The sequence below is a fragment of the Solanum pennellii genome, chromosome 5 (genome assembly GCF_001406875.1).
Source record: "Solanum pennellii chromosome 5, SPENNV200".
Lineage (NCBI taxonomy): Eukaryota > Viridiplantae > Streptophyta > Magnoliopsida > Solanales > Solanaceae > Solanum > Solanum pennellii.
The window spans coordinates 65,974,996-65,980,995 of record NC_028641.1 but is presented as its reverse complement, the minus strand read 5'-3'; positions in this window follow the sequence as shown (position 1 = coordinate 65,980,995).

Below are 6,000 nucleotides of genomic sequence, written 5' to 3'. Positions count from 1 at the left end.
TTGTTACCAAATTTCCCTACACTTTAAATACTCTAATTTCATCCAAATCTGGACTAGGTTGTGAAATTTCAAGTTACTACAAAAAAGTTTTCTGACCCAAAAATATTCTCGTTGTATTTTCTATAATGATGGAATTCGGTCATTACAATAGATACGAATTTACCCATCACTTGTTTACAAGTGACAAACTTAAAAAATAGGCTAAGGAAAGAATGGAGTAGTACCTAATTCGATGAAAAATCGAGGATACTTGTCTTGCATGTCTTTCTCGGTTTTCCATGTAGCTCTCTCAACTGGATGATGCTTTCATTGAACTTTCACGAACTTAAACTCTTTGATCCGCAACTTATGTACATCACAATCAAGAATTTCAATCGGTTTCTCCCCATGTTGGAGGTCTTTGTCTAACACAATTGAGTCCCACTCAATGATATAATATCCGTCACCATGATATCTTTTCAACATAGATACATGAAATGCTGGATGAAATACCGATAGGTTAGGAGGTAAGTCCAATGTATAGGCCACGGTCCATACATATTCAAAAACCTCAAGGGGACCAATGTATCACGCACTTAACTTGCCCTTCTTGCCAAATCTCATCACCCCTTTCATTGGTGATACTTTAAGATAAACATTGTCACCGGTCTGAAATGTCATGTCCCTTACCTTATGATCTGCATACTTTTTTTGTCTACTATGGGCTGCTAAAGACTTAGCTTGAATAATCCTCATCTTATCTTGAGCATCCTTCACCAATTCAACTCCTAGAGGTTTCACTCTCCAGCCTCAAACCATTAAATGAGTGATCTACATCCCCTCTCATAGAGTTTCTCAAATGGTTTCATATCTATATTGGAGTGATAACTATTATTATAAGAGAACTCATATAAAGGTAGGAACTTATCCGAATGCCCTCAAAAATCAATTACGCATGCTCTCTACATGTTGTCTAACACTTGAATTTTCCTCTCCGACTTCCCGTCTAATTGTGGATTGAAGGTTCTACTAAAAGTGAGTTGCGTGCCCAATTCATCATGTAATTTCCTCCAAAACTTGGATGTGAATTGAGTATCACAATCTGAGATGATAGAAAGGGGCACCACATGCAACCTCACTCTCTCTTTCACATAAACCTTAGCCAATCATTTAGCATTATAATCTACTCTAAATAAAATGGGTTAACTGAGTCAATCTATTAACCAGTACCCAAATAAAATTAAACTTCCCCAAAGTCTTGCGAAGACTAACCACAAAATCCATGGCTATTCTACCCCACTTCCATTCCAAAATGGCATTGTTAAAAGCAAACATGCAGGCCTTTGGTGCTCATATTTTACTTTTTATCAATTTTGATAATTAACCACAAACTACTCTATATCCTTCTTCATGTCCATCCGCCAATTAAATTCTCTTTAAGTCTCGATACATCTTGGTCGCATCCAGATAAATGGAATATCACAAACCATGGGATTCTAGCGACAATTTATGGATTAAGCCATCGACTTGAGGAACACAAATTTTTTCTTTAAAACTGAGCACACCTTCCGCATCAAGAGTGTTCTGTTGTGCCTTACCAATAGCACTCTTCTTCTTAAGTTCTTTTAAATTTTCATCCTCAATTTGCTTGTTCTTGATCTCTTCCATAAACGTGACCCTTACTTTGATGCTAAAAAACACTTCATCTTTCTTTAGGATTCCTAATTGCGTATATTTAAACTCCAAGGTCTAAATTTACTTAGTCAAAGGTCGCTTAGATACACTCGAGCAAGCTAAACTGCTCATACTTACCGTCTTTCGACTCAAAGTGTCTGCTACTACATGAGCCTGCCGGCTTTCAACGGGTCCGGATATGCCACTACACGAGCCTATTGGCTTTAAACTGGTCCGGCTATCCTTTCACCGGTCGGTCAGCTATGGAAGACTATGCTGGGTAGAAGCCCGAATATCATTAAGAATATCTTAATATTCCTGAATATGGGCTTATCTTGATGGTATTGAATAGTGACATCATGATCTTTAAGCAATTCCATCCACATTAATTGTCTCAAATTTATATCCTTTTGAGTGAACACATGCTCTTAACTACAATGATCATTGAACATTTCACACTTAACACCATAGAGGTAATACCGCTAGATCTTAAAAGCAAACACTACCGCTGCCAATTACAAGTCATGTGTCGGATAATATCTTTCATGCACCTTTAATTAATGTGAGGCATAAGCTATAACATTCTTATCCTGCATTTACACATCACCCAAACCGGAATGTGAAGCATCAAAATAAACAATAAAATCCTTACCTTCAACAGATAATGTTAGAATACGCGTGGTGGTCAAGAGAGTCTAAAGATTTTGGATGCTCTCCTCACATTTTTCATTCAAATGAAATGATATCTCTTTTTTGGTCAAATTAGTCAAGTGAGTGGAAATAGAATCAAAGTTCTTTACAAATTGACAATAGTAGATAGCGAGCCCCACAAAACTCCTAACTTACGTTATAAAGTTAGGCCGAACACAATTTTAACTGCCTCAATATTTTAAGGATCTACCATTACACTTCTTTTGAGACTACATGTCCCAAAACTAAAACATAAGTCAAGCAAAATTCACACTTAGAAAATTTAGCATACAACCTTTGTTTCCCAAGAACACTTAGAACAATAAGAACATGGCCATCATGCTCTTCCTCAATAATTGAAAATAGACAAAAATATCGACAATGAAGACTATGACGAATGAACTATGGAATTGCTTGAACACCCCATTCATTAAACTCATAAAATCTAAAGGCACATTAGTCAAGCCAAAGGACATAATTAGAAACTCGTAGTGCCAGAGCAGTTTCTAAACTCCTTCTTGGACACTTCTTCAAGCCTCATATTCAACTGATGTTAGCCAAACCATAGATCAATCTTGGAGAAAACTGATGCACCTTGGAATCGATCAAAAAGATCATTTATTCAAGGCAAAGGTTACATGTTTTGAATAATGACACATATTACCATACACATTCTCGTACTATTCAATTGTCAGGAATCTATACACATTCTCATACTACCATACTTTTTCTTAACAAACAAAACTGGAGAACCCCATAGGAAAAAACTAGGTTGAATAAATCCCTTGTCAAGAAGCTCTTGGATTTGAGCCTTAAGCTCTCTTAATTTTGTTAGGGCCATGCGATATGGAGAAAAGGAAATGAGATAAGCACCAAGTTCCAAATCAATGGATAAATCTATATCTCTATCCGGAGGCATACCAGGCAAATCAGTAGGAACACTTCTCTAAATTTTGATACCCCGGGAATACACTCGATAGATGGAGTTCAACCTCAACATCCTTACTATGAGCCAAATAAGCCAAACAACCTTGCCCTACCAGTTTCCTAAACCGAATGGAGGATATGATCTTAGTTTGCTTAGGCTTGTACACTCTTCCCCCTCTAAATTTTCCCTTCTTAGAGTTTCTAGAGTTATAGACATAGTATTACAATTTAACGTAGCATAATATGGGGACAATGAAGTCATGCGTAAGATAATATCAAAGTTATTCATATCCAAAATCACCAAATCAGCCCAAGTATGAAAACCCATAAACAAAATAGGTTAAGCACGATAGACATGGGTAACTATGATTGACTCTCCAACTGGGGTAGAAACATTGATAGAGGCATCAAGTATATCACAAATCATATCAAACTTTGAGGCAAATCACACGGATACATAGGAATAAGTAGAACCCTAATCCAATAACACATTAGCCTTCCGGTCACAAACAAGAATAGTACATGTGATCACTGTATCTAACGCCTTGACCTCATTCTTGCCCGGAAAGGCATAACCCTAGGACCAACCAACCCTTTCAAGAATGACATGATTTGTTGGGCTAGCACTGGTTCTATTGGAGGAACACTTGTAGTCTCAGCCTGCACTTCTTCTTCTTGTCCAACTTCCTCCATTTTCAGCCTTAATATTCTCTTCAATCTCTTTATGATGTACGGAGAGGCCTCATTTTGGGGAGCATTTTCGACCGATACCCCATCTCTATTAGGCTCCACTCTTCCTCGGCCTCTACCTCTAGCTCTTTCTCTTCCCCTGCCTCAACCACGGCCTCTCGCTGCAGATTCCTCAGTTGGAGCATTGATGGGAGCCATAGGCCTAACGCTTTTGTATTTACTGTTAACCATCTAGGAGAGGAGTGAAGGAGATTAAATACTAATTTGAATTGATAGATATCAATTGGAATCAAGTTATAGCATGAAGGAGACAAGAGAAACATAGAGATTTCCTAAAGTTTGATTGTCTCTCGAACAAAAACACAGACGTCTCTGTATCGTTCCGCAAGACTCTACTAGACTCATTTTTGTACATCGAGATCAATGAACCTAGGCTCTAATACTACCTTTGTCACAAGTCAGACCATCGTGATTGACACCCACACTATCCTCTGGCGAGTGAACCATTATTACAATCCAAAGCCCAACAACTAATCAAAAACTAAAGAATTTAAGTTATGGAAACAAGTTAAATAGCTAAAAACTAAAGTTCCCATAAACTTCCAAAAGATCTAACAACTAAACAATAAATACGCCCGAACTTGAAAGTAAATATACCAAAACGTCTAATCATAAACCAAAAGTATAAATACGATGGGATACAACCCCAACTGATGAACTAATTAACTAACTAGATAAGTCTATGTCCGAAATGTGGACATAGACGAAAGGAGAACTCATGGCAGCCCGAAAGAACTAGCTCACATTTGAATTCGATCGAAATCACTAATCTTCTAAATGAGGTTTGTCAATAGCCGCTTGAAGATGTCGTATACTCAACAAAGAAAGAGCAAGTGTAGTATCAATACACAACCACAATGTACTCGTAGGATCACACGGCTATCCCACTAAGTGTAATATAGTAATATACATAAGTCATTACAAAGATATAATCACGTGCATATATCATACATATACAATATTATCAACTTTTACAAACAAGGTGCGATTTCATATTTCTCAAGATACACAATTATATCAAATAATTGGTCCTCTCATGGAACCCAAACAACCAATCCAATGTTTATGCCGAAACGTGGCAACCAATCCCATAATTATGTCAGAGCGTGGCAACCGATCCAAGTTAGTGTGTCAGAACGCAACACCCAATCCATTCAACAAACCACAGTCACAATCACAAAGTACATTCTCATAATCATACAATCAAATCATGATCCATGGCATCCATCATTCATATTTACTCATTTACAATTAGTATGATCAATAATGCAATATTTTCACACATACATGTATCATAATGAAGCAAAAATAAACATACACCACGCAATCATAGAATCACAATCATAACCTACCTCGAAACAAGTTTGATCCTTCCTTTTACAGATGTGTTCCACATGTTCTTGGTCTACAAACAATTATATAACACGAGAACCAATAAATAATCACTAATTACCCAAATTACTAACAATTCTATGAACCCTCGATCAAATTCATTATGCCAATCTCCCAATTAAGATTGTTTCCATTATAAATTCCATATCAAAATCCTCCCTCGTCGATAATTACCCATTAGATTACGTTCTGCGGATCGAACAACGGATTCTGAGAGTAAAAATCTTATCTTTAGCCTCAATAATGGTGGTAGATTGTCAAGAAGAGACTTGAGTTTGTTCCTTTTCTCTCAAGTTTAAAATTTGCAAATTACGACTTTAAGTCACGCTTGGCCCGCCACTGCGGCTCCGCCTTAGCGACAAAAAATACCTCCAAAGCGGAACAATGAGCTATTTTGATAATTTCAATACCCTCATTTCACAACACACCTTCAACCAACGACAGTCAGAAACTACCCCTTCACACTAAGATCAATTTCGGGAGTTCTACTTCCCCGAATTCAATTCCATAAAGTCGTACAAGTTTCTTAGGTCCTTAGGTATGTACTCATTTAAACAAAATCATAATTAAATCACTTGTTTGTTACTA